The sequence below is a fragment of the Giraffa tippelskirchi genome, chromosome 2, assembly GCF_054371585.1.
Source record: "Giraffa tippelskirchi isolate mGirTip1 chromosome 2, T2T-mGirTip1v1.2.pri, whole genome shotgun sequence".
NCBI lineage: Eukaryota > Metazoa > Chordata > Mammalia > Artiodactyla > Giraffidae > Giraffa > Giraffa tippelskirchi.
In genome coordinates this window covers 228336261-228354311 of record NC_137276.1, presented here as the reverse complement: position 1 = coordinate 228354311, position 18051 = coordinate 228336261, and the positions used below count along the sequence as shown (strand labels likewise).

Sequence of the window (18051 nt, the reverse complement as noted above, 5' to 3'; positions counted from 1 at the left end):
TAGATCTTTCCACATACCTGTTGCATCTGGGGATAACTACTTCACTGAATGAAATGTTAATCTCTTAGTGCTGGTGACTGGCCAGACTTTTTCAACTCATAGCCAGAGGACAATTGTGATAGACCTATGTTGAGAAATGTTCCCAAGAGGTTTTCAAGGTGAGAAGTGTCACCATCCACTGAGCGTCCACAGGGCAAAAACTCAGTTTATTGCAGAGTGATTTCTTAGGTCAAGCTGATCTTACCACAGCTTCATAACTTGGACAAGAGCCAAGCATTTATAACCATCTCTTATTCTCCCGTTTATGTGTCTGGGGTTCTGTTGAGCCATCTTACACATTGCTTCCAAGTTCCAGTGGTGATAATCGGCTTGCCTTTCATACCTGCCAGACTCCACATTCATTTCAGCACTCACATGAGGGCTAAACATACCAGACTTTCTCTCTCATTTTCTCTGTGTCTGTCTACCTTTCTCTCTGTCTATCACCTTTGAGATATTTCTTCCAAGGAAAGAATACCCAGGGATACCATTATTTCATTATATTTCTCATCCAGTATAAAGGCACTCTAGGTTTGACTTAGCATTATGACTCTGCCCAACATTTTTTACTGCCTAAGAATAAATACTCATGCATTCAGAAGTGGAAGGTAGAATGCTAATGTATTAATAGAATTCTAATGCTTTGAGTTCAACCAAAAGCCACTTAGTGATTCGTTATGTGGGTTTGTTCCGTCTCCTAGCCATCCAGACTAAAATCCTGGACGTCTCTTCCTGTGCCTGAGCCCCACCCCAACGCTCCATTCCAAGTTCTGACTCTTCTTTACCCTCCTCTTCTCCATCTGCCTTCGCTTTCCATGGCTGCCACAGGCCCCTCACCAAGTCCACCTTTTTATCTCCGAAATGGTCTATGGGCTTCCAGTCCCAGCCCACTCAAATTCGCCCTTCCCATGGATCCCTGATGCTCTCCCTGAAGCAACGGTGTGCTTAGAACTATTTGTAGTTGTTGTTCAGTCTCTAAGTCGCATTCAACTCTTCGTGACCCCATGAACTGCAGCACTTCTGGCTTCCCTGTCCTTCACTGTCTGCCAGAGCTTGCTCAAACTTATCCATCGAGTAGGTGATGCCATCCTACCATCTCATTCTCTGCCGACCCCTTCTCCTCCTGCCTTCAATTTTTCCCAGCATCAGGTCTTTTCCAATAAGTCAGCTCTTCGTGTCAGATGGCCAAAGTATTGGAGCTTCAGCTTGAGCATCAGTCCTCTGGTGCCTCCATAATGCCTGCCTGTTCTTGGGAAACAAGTCTCCTGTGACATTGTGATTTATAATAAGAAATAATATATTTGGTCTTTGTCCCATTTCTAACACAGAGAGCACCTAGAACCACTGGAATTTCCTGTGATGAGAGTGATAAAGGGGTCTCTTGTAGCATTAATAAGGTACCTATGGCTGATTCATGTTGACATATGGCAGAAACCAATACAATATTGTAAAGCATTTATCCTCCAATTAAAATAAATTTAAATAAAAACTTTAAAATATGAAAAGAGAGAGAAAGAATTCCTTGAGTGTGTAGGGAAGCCCCCCAGCCCCAGACATACTTTGGAATTGGAGTCAGAACTTTAATCTCCAGGTCCTTAGGGACAGACTTGGGTATAGGACTTCACATTATACAGGGAGCAGAATGCATTTGGGGCAGGGGCTTGGTTGATGGCAGACAGAACAGAGTCCAGGTTCTGTCTCTGCACTTGTGGTCTCAGTGGCACTGGGGACATTACTGACTCTCTTTGAAAGAAAATGAAAGTGAAAGCCGTTCAGTCGTGTCCAACTCTTTGTGACCCCATGGACTATCCAGTCCATGGAATTACCCAGGCCAGAATATAGGAGTGGGTAGGCTTTCCCTGTCCAGGGGATCTTCCCAACCCAGGGATTGAACCCAGGTCTCCCGCATTGCAGACGGGTTCTTTACCAGCTGAGCCACAAGGGAAGCCCAAGAATGCTGGAGTGGGTAGCCTGTCCCTTCTACAGTGGATCTTCCTGACCCAGGAACCGAACTGGGGTCTCCTGCATTGCAGGAGGATTCTTTACCAGCTGAGCTACTAGGGAAGACTCTCTATAAATCTGCTATTTAACTGAAGGGTTATTATGAGCATTAAACTGGATAATATCCATACAGGACTGACTTAGTGCCTGGCAGCCCACAGTAAGTGCCCAGTAGATGCGACCCCTTGATGTGGCTGGCCTCCCCGCAGCCTCCAATCCCTCCTGGATCTTCTGTTCCCCAGGCCAGCATCTACTACAGCTGCATCCTGCATCCATCACATCCCCTGTGGGTCCTACTTCCCTTGCTCACATCCTGCGAGCTATCTTAAACTCTCTTCCCAAAGCCTACACTCTCCAGGCTCACACATCCCTCCATCTCTTCCTCAAAGCGTCCCCAGCCCTCTTCCAGATGGAACTCATTTCTCCCCTTTCCTAAGCTCCCTTGACACTGTGTTTATTCCTCCATCAGCACATTCATTATAATCTACATTAAACAGTATTTGGCGATCAAACAGCCACTCCTTCTGGACTGTGCATCGGATAAGGGTTGGGGCCATGCCTTTAGTAGATATTACTCCTTGAGAATATCCAGGCCAAGTCTTTGTATATGGGTGCAAAGTGCTTGCATGACTATGGAATTCATATTTTATTGATTGCATCAAGAATTTTAAAGGTAATATTCATTTTTTTTATTACCTATTTTATTATTTTTTGGCTGTGGTGGATCTTCATAGCTGCATATGGGCTTTCTCTAGGTGCAGTAAGCACTGGCTGCTCTCTGGCTGCTCTCTGTTTCTCTTATTGCAACACACAGACCCTAGAGCACCGGCTCAGTAGTTGTGGCACCAGGGCTTAGTTGCTCCACGGCATGTGGAATCTTCCGGGACTAGGGATCGAACCTGTGTACCCTGCATCGGCAGGCAGATTCTTAAACCACTGAACCATCAGGGAAGTCTGGGTGTAATGACTTTAAGGCAGCAGAAATCACCACCCTTTCCCCTGCCCTAGGACACAAACTTCTAGAACCTGAAATGCAGCTGTGCACTGAACAGGGGGTGGTGTGCCAGACGTGTAAAACCAACGAGCCACTGGAGTTTCACTTCCCTTGTTGGGTCAGAAAATCAATCAGTGAATTCAGCAAAATCTCGAAACCGTCTTCCATCTCCAGGGCCATGGTAAATAATTGATGTCCCTTTCCCCACCCCCTCTACCAAAAAGTCTTCTATTGTTAAACCTGAGTAACTTTCAGAATATGCATTACTGAATCTGCTTGGATCTCCTATTATCATACTTAAAGAATAAAGAAGACACCTTCCATCTCATGGTAAAAACTTTTCACTTCCCAAGACAAAGAATGTGAAGAGGCTCTTGATATTCAACACTTGGGACCCTTGAGGATATTTTTTTTTCATATATTTAAAATGTTATGGTTTGTCCTCCACGTCAGCAAAATAACGCTGACTTAGAAAAACAGATGGAATTTGCCAAGCATTAAAGTTTGAAGATAATTCTGTAATGAGTCATCCAAACATTCTGGATCTCTTGCCCTTATTTCTTTAGTCTGACAACACCTTGCACTTTGGCAAGAAGCAAAAACTCGGTAAAAGATGCCATCAAAATACAGTGACATATACGTATTAATAAGAACCTTTTACATTTGCATATAACTCTTCTTCGATTAGTTTAAAATGCTTTTCTCCTTTGTGGTTCACCATGGGGCAACCCTTCTATGAAATCAAAGCAGGTGCTATGAGCATGGGTCTTTACACCCACTTGGGTTGGGCTCAACAAAGAGGAAGGAACAATAATTCGAATAATCACTTAAGGAATGTCAAGTCCAAGTCCGTTCTCAGCAGTATCAGACCAGTGATGAGCTGAAATTTACCTGCGTGGTGTTTCGTACGCTCTCCCACCTCTTAAAAGGTCCACTCCCTTTTTTTCCACCTGGCTTTTCATTCTTCCATTAAATTTCCCTCCTTGGAAGACTCAGTCAGAACTTAAGATGATCTCAAATTAATAAAAAGTCAAGTAGCACAATTGGGAAAGATTGAAGGCAGTGGGAAAAGAGGGCAACAGAGGGTGAGACGGTTGGATGGCATCACTGATGCAATGGACATGAATTTGGGCAAATTTCAGGAGTTGGTGAGAGACAGGAAAGCCTGGCATGCTGCAGTCCATCGGGTCACGAAGGGTCGGACATGACTTAGCGAGTGAACAGAAAGTAGCATGATGTAGAAATGTTTTAAGGTTTCTAAATACTTATGTGTCCCTCTTCTGAAAGTTTGCAATAGAAATAGTTCAAGTTCAATATGTCCAAGCCATAATAAGGCAACAGATTGGCTACATATAGTCGAAGATTAGTCTTATAGGATATTTCATCGGATCCTCATAACAATGCTATAAGGGAAGAATTGTTCCCATTCCATGATTCAGGAAAGTGATTCACTGACCAGTCCAAGAGAAGTAACAGAGCCAGGAAGCCTGTTGAAGCTTTCTGAGTTGAGTATCAAGTTCATGTGGGCTCGTTCTCCTATAAGCCTGTATCCCAGCTTCATGTTCAGATGCGCTATACTCTGTGAACACTGAAGGTTGAAGCACGTCCAATCAATGACAGCCTTCCTGAATCCCGAATCAATAATGTGACAGGCAGAAAGGAGTGGCATAGATGCAGGTCCAAAGGCCAGCTGTACTGCTGCTCAAAGCCAGGCTGCAGAACGAAGCTTAGACCTGGGAGAGCAAAGCTAATGCCCGCCCTCCCCCCACAACAATGCACTCAGTATCCGATAGACTCACTCTCGGTCTCAGGCACCTTGTACCAGCTCTGGGGTTGCAAAACACAGCACACGAAGACCCAGACCAGAGTGTGTTCCTCCTGCAGTCACCAGCCCCCGGAGGAGAAAGGGAGGGGACCAAGTTCCCACAGGCATCTGTCCCTTCTCCCAAACCCACCACCTCACCAAGTGAAGGGAAGAGACAATGAGAGCCCGTCTCCCTGGGGCCGGGGGCAGGCCTCCATGTGGCAGCTGGCCTTCGGGAATGGGGAAGAGACCCCGGTTCCTTGAAAGTTTATTCTAAGGAGTTCTACATCACAGGCATTATCAATGTTCAAATATACACGACAACTTCCTGGCAGGTATAACACTTTAATATCCCCTGTATCCTCATTGCAAAATTCTGTCACATGAATCCCTACAGAGACTGGGATGTCAGAAGTCCTTGTTCTGACTCACTGCATGACCCATGGAAAGCCACTTAACTGGTCTGTGTCTTCATGTCCCCATTAATAAAGTCTGCACCATGGATGGGAATCCTCTCTATGCAGAATGCCTCCATCATGGGCAGCCGTAAAGGATCCTCCACACTCAGCTACAGAAAGACCTGGTTTGCCAGGAGACGGGCCAACACCCCTGGTAGACAGTTGGTCTGCCTTCTTCCAAGAGTCCTGAGTAAACTGTGTTTTGATGGCGTTCCTCCTGTCAGATATCGACTGAGAGAGTGAATTCCCCCCGCAGACCCCAGGCAAATGTTCATCCAGAATGATGACCATATTGAGTAACAGTAGGTTATTTCATGCTTCTTGAATGTTCGACATCTGAGCAGCCACACACACTGGAACCTATATTTTAGCCCATTGAAAGGCCTGGAAAGTACATATGGTTTAGATTTTTAGACAACACTCCATGTGAAAAAAAAAAGAAAAAACCTTTCCTTTTATAGAGGCATATTTTTAGAGTCTCTGAAGCTAAACTCTGGGCTGAATTTAATCCACATTATCCTTCAACCCAATCAAGAACCTCAATGCAACTTCGTGTCAGTGGAATACATGGTTAACTGATATGTCAGAAAATCAATTAATTACTTTTAAGAAGCGGTTAAGAGTATCCTTACAAAGCTGCCATGTGAATTATTAAAGAATATAACCTAAAGGTCCCCACTGCCTGCCCCTACCTGAAGCCCTGTGTCATAGGGCAGTTCAAAAGATGCCCTGAATTCCAAATGAAAATCGTACAAAGTTGAAGGGACCAAAAAGAAGAGAGAGGGAGAGAAAAAGTGACAAAGCTCAGGAGGCATGGAGCAGAAAAGTATGAATTTGCTGATGCTGCTAAAAGCTATCCCATGATGCTAGCCAGCTCTGGGTTTGCCAACACGTGTCCCTAAGCCTTCAGACAAGACTGCAGGTCTTACTCTGGTCTGCTCATCTCCATTCATTGGTAGATGGGCAGCTCTGTGCAAAGCCCTACAGGCTTCTTTCTTTTCTGGAGCCCCACGTGTCCCAGAGACAAGCTCCTGCAAGGCCCACCATTCTCCCTGCCCCTGCTGTTCTAGGCCTGTCTCCAGCCTGTCCTGGGCCCGTGGAGTCGCCTGGGTGCTTCTCCCAGGCCCTGGTTTGTATCAACTCAGACTATTTAGCTCAGATCCAAAGACACTCATCCATCTGTGTCCTGTGTATCCAGGAACAATGCTGAGACTGGCCTGGCACTTCAGATACCCATCAGACGTGGGTTCCCCAAATGTAGAGAGAATCCCTCCCACCTCAATTGAGCCTGCACCCCAAAGACGGGAAAAACAATGGTCTGTAGGTGTAGGATGAGGGCCTAGGCTGAAGCACTGGGATTGGGGATGCCTAGACAGATGAGTCTCCCTTGCTATGTTTTGTTGGTTTTGATTTAACCAGGAACTTTTACCATCCAAGTGAGAAACAAAAATATATATATACATTTGCATAACCAAAGCATCCACTTCTCCTGTTAGTAGGATGCCTCCTCCTCCAGCTGCAGGCCAGCTGTGATTATCACTGTGTCTGAAACTCACAGACCATCTGAGGTACTTCTTCGGGTTGCTGACCATGTCAACCTCCAAAACCCTCAAGGCAACAAGAGTCAGAAACAGAGGGGCAGTTCCCCGGGCTCCCAGACTGAGACCCAGAGATTAAAAGAAGCAAGTCATAAAGGGAGATGCTTTTTCACCACTCCACACCTGCAATCAGCTCCCCCCTCAATATGAGACCTGGGTTGCCTCAGGGCACAGCAGGCCAGAGAGGAGGTGGCTGCTGCTGGTCATCATCATTCATTGGTCCATTCATTCATTCATTCATAAAAAGTACTTAATGAGAGTCCCTGGATCAGGAAAATCCCCTGGAGTAGGGCATGGCAACCAATGTGCCAACATGCTTATTAGGAGTCCCAACCAGTGTGTGATTCATGCACAAGCCCACCCGAAGTGCCCGGTGCTAGCAGGTGAGGATGACGCCCACTGGAAAGGGCTCTGTCCAGTGTGCCTAGGGGTAGAGGGGAGGCTTCTGTCTGGTGCTGGGTTTCAGTGGGGGACGGGGAGCTTTAGTGCCACATCGAGGATTCGTGATGGACAGGACAATGCACAAGGGAGCTTTCCGCCTCCGCGTGTTGCTTTCATTATGGTGTGTTGCTTTCATTATGTGGTTCTTGACTTCAGAAAGAACTAGTTCATTTGTTCTTAGTTTCCAGAAGTCCAAATGAATTCCCCACTAGAAAAAGTAGGTATGTCTTGAAAATGATCTCTGTCATTGACGATTGGATCAGGAAAGGAGAAAAACTAGGACCTGGGAGAGCCCTGAGCCTCCAGCTAGTGGGGAGGGGGAAAGGTGAGGGAGCAACAGAAGCCGAGTTCTTGCCAGACACCAGAGAGCCACGAAGCATGACTCAGGACCCCACCCAGAAGCTTTGGTTTTCCAGGATGGCCAGCCTAGGATGACAGAAGTCTGTGAGTCCCTGGGAAAGGGAGAGCTAAGCCAGGAGTCCAGCTGGTTGGTGGAAGCTGATTTCAGGGTCAGTTGGTGTACATTTCGATTTCTTTAAAACTGAATCCGTTGGCTTGTTTCACTCTCCATACTGGCCTGACGGTGTTCTTTCCACCATAAAACACTGCAGAGTGGCCCAAGTGCAAGCCGGCAGGGACATTTCCAAAGGGAAGAGGAGAAAGGAAAAAAGAGAAAGAGGTGATGAGAAGTGAGGAAATTTGGTGAGAGGACCCAGAACTCAAAAGAGCAGGTTTGAATCTTGAAGAGGCATATCTGCTTCTCTTCCCAACCCTGAGAGAAGCTCACCTTCCCGCCAGTGACTGAAGGATGGTCTGGCTGGCACCAGAGAGCCACGATCAACCCTCCTGACTCATCTCAGCACTCACTTTCCTCTGCATCTCCCTCCAGGGACGTGCAGGATCTGAGATACATCATCTATGTTTGCTTGTTTCTGTTATTGTTGTTCAGTCGCTAAGTCATGTCTGACTCTTTGTGACCCCGTGGATTACAGCACGCCAGGCTTGCCTGTCCTTCACTATCTCCCAGAGTTTGCCCAAACTCATGTCCGTTGAGTCAGTGATGCCATCCCACCATCTCATCCTCTATCGTCCCCTTCTTCTCCCACCTTCAATCTTTCCCAACATCAGGGTCTTTTCCAATAAGTCGGCTCTTTGCATCAGGTGGCCCAAGTGTTGGAGCTTCAGCATCAGCCCTTCCAATGAATATTCAGGCTTGATTTCCTTTAGGATGGACTGGTTTGATCTCCTTGCTGTCCAAGGGACTCTCAAGAGTCTTCTCCAACACCACAATTCAAAAGTATCAATTCTTTGGTGCTCAGCCTTCTTTATGGTTCAACTCTCACAACTGTGCATGACCACTGGAAAAACCATAGCTTTGACTAGATGGAATTTTGTTGGAATTTTAATGTCTCTGCTTTTTAATACACTGTCTAGGTTTGTCATAGGCTTTCTTCCAAGGAGCGAGTATCTTTAAATTTCGTGGCTGCAAAATCCACAGTGATTTTGGAGCCCATGAAAATGAAATCTAACACTATTTCCACTTTTCTCCCATCGATCTGCCATGAAGTGATGGGACCGGATGCCATGATCTTCATCTATTTTTTAAAGAAGTGTAATATTGTCCCCATAAGCACTCAACCTTCTGTGTGTGGGGTACAGTGTATGAGCTGCCTGGCACAGCCAAATAAATAAATTAAAAAAAACATATTTTTTAAAAAAAGAAGTTGCCTCTGTGTCCCAGAAGGGAACAGTGCACCCTCATCTGGCCCCACCTCTCCTTTTCTAGTTGATTTTCACAGAGCAGTGTTGAGATTTTGCTTAAAAAAAAAAATGAGAAGGGAGGAACAAAGTTATAAACCTTTCTGATCCAAATGAACTCCATCTGCTTGCTGTGTAAAGGGGATCTAAATGATGTGATGGACTGGAGCCCACCAGGCTCCTCTGTCCGTGGGATTCTCCAGGCAAGGATGCTGGAGTGGGTGGCCATGCCCTCCTCCAGGCGATCTTCCCAACCCAGGGATCAAACCCAGGTCTCCCGCATTGTAGGCCGATCCTTTACCATCTGAGCTACCAGGGGAGCCCATAAATGATGAGACAGAGCATCAGTCCCTCTTGTGAGGGTGGATGCCCGTATCAAATGAGAGGAGAGCAAGAATCTTATTTTTTGTGTGCACAAACTGCACAGAAAAAGGAGCACGGAGTCGTCCTGGTGTGCTGTCCACGCAGCGGGTCCTGTGAACAAGACCCTCAAGGTCAGCCCTACCTTTAGCACCATCCAAAGCATGCTGATAGTTAGCATTTTTTGTGCTGCTTTAATGCTTAGGTTTAATTTGTTCAGAAAACAAAAGACAAACTTAGAGTAATCTGCTTAGAGTAATCTGTTGCATAATATCTAAAAGATAGATAACAAGATTATACCTCCTGTCCCTCCAGCATCCATGCCCACTTGTGCAAACACACACACACATACACTGCCCCCCCACCAAAAGTCTACTATAGCAGAAAGATCAATGACTCTGTTCCTCTTTCTTTAGAATTATAAGATAAGCCTTTACATATACTGCATCATTGGTCACATTCAACATATATGCAAAAGAAGTTCAAAGGCTGACTTTGACAAAGGGCGTTTGGAGAGGGATGATAAAATGTGTCTGATAAAACACACACAAAAGACTTTAGCAATAAAGACTCACAAATTGGGAAAGCAAGACTTGGGCAGCGGGTGTGAAATTGTGTTATCTACAGCCTCAGCACTGAAAGATAGTGGCCCAGAGCACAAGGCTTTATCTGGCCTCCACAAGAATAGATTGCACCGCCCCTGAACAACCCTGTCTGCAAAGCCCAGGAAACACCTTGCGGAGGAGTTGATGCAATATTTGCCATCCTGGCCCTCAGTGACAGTTAAAGTAGTGTTACAACATAGCATTGAGCAACGACCTTGCTGTATCATCCAAGTCTTTGTTTTATAGCACATTTTCCCCCCATTGGAGAGACAAATGGGACAGTTTGGGGTGACATGTTTTTGGTTCACTACTTTCAGTTCAGACCAGCAAAGAGAGAAAAGAGACATTCTCTCTTCTGCCTTTCCAATACAATTTTTAAAATCCCTTCCTGATTGACATTTCAGGTAGGAGTTGAGTTATATTCCCTTTTTGCATTTTATTTCATTATTTCTTGAGATTTCCCAAAGATTCTTAGTATCTCTCCTTGGAGATTTATTACTCACTCCCTGCAATTTCTTTGGGGGCTGGAGCTTAGTTTATGTGACTGCAATCAGGAAACCACTTTGAAAGGGAAGAAATCAATTTACTTTTTTGTGAGCTGTAAATTTTCTGTAAATAAAATTTCACAAGACTATCCCTGTTTTAAAAGAAGTAACAGCAAGACTATTGAAACAGTAGCAGGTTTGGGGACAGGACATTAATTCACAGATCCGGAGGTCTCAGAAGGGTCACTATTATGGGATTTGGGAAAAATCACTCAATTTTTGGAGCCTTCTTTCTCTATATGAAATGAATCGTTCATTGTTGTTCAGTCACTAAGTCATGTTCAACTCTTTGTGACCCCATGAATCGTAGCACACCAGGCTTCCCTGTACTTCACTATCTTTCCTAGAGTTTGCTAAAAAACCCATGTTCATTGTGTCAATGATGCCATCCAACCATCTCATCCTCTGTCGTCCCCTTCTCCTCCTGCCCTCAAAGACCCAGCATCAGGGTCTTTTCCAATGAGTCAGCTCTTTGCATTAGGTGACCAAGGTATTGGAGCTTTAGCTTCAGCATCAGTCCTTCCAATGAATCAGTTCAATTCAGTTCAGTTGCTCAGTCATGTCCGATTCTTTGCAACCCCATGAATTGCAGCACGCCAGGCCTCTCTGTCCATCGCCAATTCCCGGAGTCCACCCAAACCTATGTCCATCGAGTCGGTGATGCTATCCAACCATCTCATCCTCTGTCGTCCCCTTCTTCTCCTGCCCCCAATCCTACCCAGCATCAAGGTCTTTTCCAATGAGTCAACTCTTCGCATGAGGTGGCCAAGGTATTGGAGTTTCAGCTTCAACATCAGTCCTTCCAGTGAACACCCAGGACTGATCTCCTTTAGGATGGACTGGTTGGATCTTCTTGCAGTCCAAGGGACTCTCAAGAGTCTTCTCCAACACCACAGTTTGAAAGCATCAATTCTTCAGCACTCAGCTTTCTTCACCGTCCAACTCTCACATCCATACATGACCACTTGAAAAACCATAGCCTTGACTAGATGAACCTTTTTTTTAGCAAAGTAATGTCTCTGCTTTTTAATATGCTATCTAGGTTGGTCATAACTTTCCTTCCAAGGAGTAAGCGTCTTTTAATTTCATGGCTGCAATCACCATCTGCAGTGATTTTGGAGCCCCCAAAAATAAAGTCTGACACTGTTTCCACTGTTTCCCCATCTATCTGCCATGAAGTGATGGGACCAGATGCCATGATCTTAGTTTTCTGAATGGTGAGCTTTAAGCCAACTTTTTCACTCTCCTCTCTCACTTTCATCAAGAGGCTTTTTAGTTCTTCTTCACTTTCTGCCATAAGGGTGGTGTCATCTGCATATCTGTGGTTATTGATATTTTTCCTGGCATTCTTGATTCCAGCTTGTGCTTATTCCAGCCCAGCATTTCTCATGATGTACTCTGCATATAAGTTAAATAAGCAGGGTGACAATATACAGCCTTGAAGTACTCCTTTTCCTATTTGGAACCAGTCTATTGTTCCATGTCCAGTTCTAACTGTTGCTTCCTGACCTGTATACAGGTTTCTCAGAGGCAGGTCAGGTGGTCTGGTATTCCCATCTCTTTCAGGATTTTCCACAGTTTTTTGTGATCCACACAAAGGCTTTGGCATAGTCAATAAAGCAGAAATAGATGGTTTTCTGGAAATCTCTTGCTTTTTCGACGATCCAGCAGATGTTGGCAATTTGATCTCTGGTTCCTCTGCCTTTTCTAAAACCAGCTTGAACATCTGGAAGTTCATGGTTCACGTATTGCTGAAGCCTGGCTTGGAGAATTTTGAGCATTACTGAACTAGCGTGTGAGATTAGTGCACTTGTGCGGTAGTTTGAGCATTCTTTGGCATTGGCATTGCCTTTCTTTGGGATTGGAATGAAAACTGACCTTTTCCAGTCCTGTGGCCACTGCTGAGTTTTCCAGATTTGCTGGCATATTGAGTGCAGCACTTTCACAGCATGATCTTTCAGGATTTGAAATAGCTCAACTGGAATTCCATCACCTCCACTAGCTTTGTTCGTAGTGATGCTTTCTAAGGCCCACTTGACTTCACATTCCAGGATGTCTGTCTCTAGGTGAGTGATCACACCATCGTGATTATCTGGGTCATGAAGATCTTTTTTGTACAGTTCTTCTGTGTATTCTTGCCACCTCTTCTTAATATCTTCTGCTTCTGTTAGGTCTATACCATTTCTGTCCTTTATCGAGCCCATCTTTGCATGAAATGTTCCCTTGGTATCTCTAATTTTCTTGAAGATATCGCTAGTCTTTCCCATTCTGGTGTTTTCCTCTATTTCTTTAGTCAGGATTTATTTCCTCTAGGATTGACTGGTTGTATCTCCTTGCAGTCCAAGGGATTCTGAAGCATCTTCTCCAGCACCACAGTTCAATGAATAGATTGTACAAAATGTTTGCTCAGGCTCTCTTCACCTCTCAAAATGATCAGAGGCCATTCCACGGAAAAGTGGCCTTCAAAACAGTTTCCCTCTGATTTGTTTGATAATAAGCTTTGAATTTTGATGATCATGTCTGGTTTTTCCAAGTGCTTCAGCTGTAATGGTTGAGAGGGAGTTTCTCTATAGAACTTCTGCCAGTGGCAGAGGCTCTAGACTTGGCCAGGGAGGTAACAGAGGCACAGCCAGATTAGGGGACCCACAGAGACTCATAGAAGCTCCCCCACCGAGTCACTTTAACAAAATAAGTATCAAGAAAAAAAAAGACATTTTAGGCCAGAAGCTTTCAAACATTTTTGAATTGCAAGTGACCATAGGAAGTAAGTTGCAGGTAAAAATTCCATGGACAGAGGAACCTGGTGGGCTACACATTCTATGGGATTGCAAAGAGTTGGATACGGCTTAGAGACTAAACCACCACCACCATGACTCAGGAGATGGTTCTAGCAATCGAAAAAAGGGCCAGGAAGCAATACTTGTTCTGACTACTTGTGAAGTGCTCTTTAATTTATCTCCTTCTATTTCTTTTCTTCCCTTTCTTGCATATGTATAATAGTAATAGTAGTTATTAGAGTTGTGTCTGACTCTTTGTGACCCCATGGACTGTAGCCCACCGGGCTTCTCTATCCGTGAAATTCTCCAGGCAAGAATACTGGAGTGGGTAGTCATTTCTTTCTCCAGGGGATCTTCCTGACCCAAGGATTTCCCACCTTGAAGGCAGATTCCTGACCGTCTGAGCCACCAGGGAAGCCTCTTGTGGTTGTTATTATTATTGTTTCATTTGAAATCATTGAATGGGTCACAGTCTATGATTTTGGAGTCACTGTTAAGAAGCTTTTCACAAGGCAATGTCCTTCTGCTAGTTTCTAAATCAGAGACATACAGCTGAGTTCCTGACCCCTCGAGGGGTGATGCTGCGTGTTTTCCTCCTGCTGTGATTTTCTTGCTCTGTCGAGAGTGCTCCCACCCCACAAGCCTATACACCAGGGAAGCACTGTCCTTAGGGTCAAGCCTTCCACTGCAGGCAGTTCATGACCCTCCGGGCTATGAGTACACCATCAAGTCCTAATAAATAATGAATACTAATGACAACTCTGAGACACCTATTTGCTCTGTACTTCCAACAAAGTCAGAAGGAGAACTGGGGCTGCTCCCTAAAAATGGCATCCGGCTCTCTAAATAAAGGGCTTTAATGCATTTTATATTTAAACCATAAGGCCCTGGGCTCAAACCCAAATGGAGATGGGCTCTCGTCCTTAAGTACCATTCTGGAATTAGCCGTTGAAATATTAATCCATCTATCTGGGCTCAGGACTTTGGAAGCACCTCAGTTCTTGGTGTCACATTCCTCGAGGGGACCTGCTTCCATGCGCCCTTGAACTGGGGACGGGCGGCCTGGCAGAAGCAAAAGCTGTCCTTCTGGAAAGTCACCGTCTACGAAACTTCTTCGGTGAGAAACATGAAGACAGCAAGGTTATTAAAAATACACACAGTTCAAAGACTGATTTCTCAGTGCAGCCAGTCAGGTTCTTGCTTTTGCTGCTCAATCTCTATGTGGCTGAGGGCAAGCTCTTTAACCTCTTTAGACTTAAGGGGATAAAAGTTCCAAATTTGGTAAGATCATGAAGAGAATTAAATGAGATAATGCATCACTGACTCAATGGACACACATGCGTGCTAAGTCACTTGAGTCGTGTCCGACTCTTTACGACCCTATGAACTGGAGCCCGCCGGACTCCTCTGTCCATGGGCTTCTCCAGGCAAGAATACTGGAGTGAGCTGCCATGTCCTCCTCCAGGGGATCTTCCCAACCCAGGGATCGAACCTGTATCTCTTATGTCTCCTGCATTGGCAGGCGGGTTCTTTACCGCTATCGCCACCTGGGAAGCCCCAAAGGATGTGAGTTTGAGCAAACTCTAGGAGAAAGTGAGGGACAGGGAAGCCTGGTGTCCTGCAGTAGTCCACAGGGTCACAAAGAGTCTGCTATAACTTAACGACTGGACAACAGCTACAAGGCCTGGGTAGCCCTTGTCCCAATGCCTGGGCCTCAGAGCAGCTCCAGCTCTGAATGAGTGTTACCGATTTATTTGGCCACTAGGGTAAAGAAAGCTTTCTGATTTGATGAATCAATTCTACAGCTTTCTCTCTTCTCAGAGACAAGTAACACTTGAGGGATCCCCAGAGGTCAAGTGACCTAGTCGCTTGTCTTCAGGTAAATGAATCCCCCATACCTAGCATAGCCAAAATCCAATGTCGTTGTGTGTCCTCAGCTACTGCAGGTTGTTCCCAATATGATCAATTATTTATTTGACCTACTAAGTAAATATAAACACTTATATATTAGTTTTCCTCAAAAAATAAGAAAAAATTATATTTGCTTTTAAAGATCCAAAACTTTGTCCCATGGGGAATTTCGCTTTTTGAGGGATTGCTGATTTATAACACACATCAGAAATGCTCCTTTCTCTTCTGTTCAAAGTGAAACAAACAGAACTTAAGCAGAGAAAAGACTTTTGTTTCACAGGTCTCTGCCAAGGAGTTATTTGAGGTCTATGTACTTTGGATTTCAACATGCCAAAATTTTAAAGATCAACAAAGAGAAGATATTTTTCTGTAGAAGTTTTTATTCTTAGATATGTGGAGGGGAGAGCTTACCTAATAAGTTTCAGGTGTCTCAGATGCTTCTAGATATTTATCCACACTTCTCTTGTTTAGCTCCAGATAGTCTAGTATTCTTGCCTGGAGAATCCCAGGGATGGCGGAGCCTGGTGGGCTGCCGTATATGGGGTCACACAGAGTCAGACACGACTGAAGCGACGCAGCAGCAGCAGCAGCAGCAGCATTTCAACCTTAGGATAAACAAACAAACAAAAAAAATCCACTTTTACTGTATCTATGTAATACAGGGAAGAAGTGTGCTTTTATTGCTGTAACTTCTTAGGGTATATCCAAATTTATATCTAAGAATTTATTCATAAGAATTCTAGAACACTTATAAAGATGATAAGTAACAATAACATTCTCATAAAAGAAGTTTGGGTTTTGTTTTGGGGTCTTTTGTTTTGGAGTTTTTTGCTACTTTACCTTAAGGCATTATCACATTTTTGCTAAAGGAATGTCTTTGGGAGAGAGTATGATTAATCAAACCATCATTTACCATAATTAGAAAAATAAATCATATACAAAAATGAAAAGAAAGCTTCCATGTGAGTTCCCGCCTCATTCCTGGTAAGCAAGGGGTTAACCTGATGTCTTAATCCATTTCCACTCTAATTGGGAAGGATGGGACAAAATCATTTCAGTAAAGGAATAAAAGTTGCTAGCCTATAGATGCCTGAGGCAAAAAGAAAAGAAATGAATTCTCTTGCGAGCTTGGTTAGTGAGGGGGAAAACCTGACTTCACGTCATCGTTTAATGTGCCAGTATTGAATAGTGATCTCCAGAACGGTGTGTGGATCCAGAGAGGAGGTCTGTCTGCCCAGGTCTCCTGCACTGAGGTCACTAGGCAGTTTCTGGACACTCTCCCTCCAGGTTGTGCTAAACCTGGAGTCAGCACAGGTTGACAACTCATCGTGGTGTTTACAGGCACAAAGGAGAGCCCTCTCTGGCACACTGGGTAAAGTTTTCTTCTTTCCTCCTTAGAAGTCCATGTCATTATCTCATGTCTTCAGCAAAAGAGAGTTCTTAGCTAAATAAATATTTCCTATTTCATAAGTGGTAAGGAAATAGACTTGATCTGGGATATTTTTCTCAAAAAAAAAAATGAGATGCTTCCTAAATGGAGAACTTGACAATTAAAGAACTTCTTGTAATTGAATGCTTTTTAAAAATTATTCAAATCCACTTTTATATAAATACTTACTACATGCCCCTTTTCAAAACTTACCTTGGAGTACTTTATTTCCCAATTAATACTTGTGAGATTCTGCTTAGGCTGAGTATATGCATAGAATTGGCATTGTTAAGGTGACAAGAGAAATAAGAATTAGTCGTTTTGTAGTTGTGAAACATTAGTGAACTTTCAAATCAGTAGTTCAGCTAGGAAAGAACCTGAGTTCATTCGGGGGTTTACTTGTCATATTTGGACTGTCATCTGTTCCTTTGCTCTTGCTATTAAAAAAAAAACAAAAAACTACCAATTCTGCAAAAATATATGACAAAAAGTCTTGGAGTTTATGTATTTAATCATTTCGAGTAAGTTTTGGATGATCTCTGTAGATTGCTTTCATTGAACATAGAAGTATAAACTGGCAATTAGCTAACAGATAATAGATATTTTTCAGCTGTAATTTCATTAAAGATTATTTTACTCTTCCACTCTACCTTTTAAGAAGAGGTGAACTCTCTGAATTGGCACCATTAGTCTTTCAAAAAAGATAGCAAAATTTGTTTCATTTTTTTGAGTATGTTAACTTATAGCATTTTTCAGGCTTCCCAGGTAGCTCAGTGGTAAAGAATCTGCCTGTCAATTCAGGGAACCCAAGGCATGAAAAAGACTTGGGTTCAATCTCTGGTTGAGACGATCCCCTGGAATAGGAAATGGCAATCCTCTCCAGGAATCTTGCCTGGGAAATCCCATGGACAGAGGAGCCTGGTGGGCTACAGTCTGTGGAGTCACAGAGAGTTGGACGTGACTAAGCATGCACGCATAGCATTTTTCTAAGGAAGTCCAAGACAATCCTATCTTTAAAATTAAATCTGACTAGACCATTGTTTGATTGAGAAATAGGCGATATGTTTCCTAAAAAAATCTTCCCCCAAATTGTTTTCTTTAATTAAAACAGATTTTTAATTGACATACAGTTGCTGTACAATATGTATGTTATAGGTGTACAATCCAGTTATTTACAGTTTTTAAAAGGTTATATTCCATTTATAGTTATTATAAAATATTGACTGTGTTCTGCGTATCATACAATATGTCCTTATTAGTTGTTAACAGAATTGTTATTATCTTACTTCAATGACTGGAGCATTATCCAGAGAAATGTGATTATTACTGGA

The 18051-nt window shown here is 43.8% G+C and overlaps 1 protein-coding gene and 1 long non-coding RNA gene across 5 annotated transcripts in view; one reads left to right on the top strand and one right to left on the bottom strand.

Annotated features, from left to right (window-relative positions):
• RUNX1 (RUNX family transcription factor 1) overlaps positions 1 to 18051 on the top strand; it is a 273518-nt gene that overhangs the window by 140872 nt on the left and 114595 nt on the right. The gene's annotated exons all lie outside the window — the stretch shown is intronic.
• On the bottom strand, positions 5168 to 8228 carry LOC145539678 (uncharacterized). The gene is made up of 2 exons (XR_014077898.1): positions 8123 to 8228; positions 5168 to 7940 (listed from the first exon to the last, which is right to left on the bottom strand). It is a non-coding gene; the product is annotated as an uncharacterized LOC145539678 (long non-coding RNA).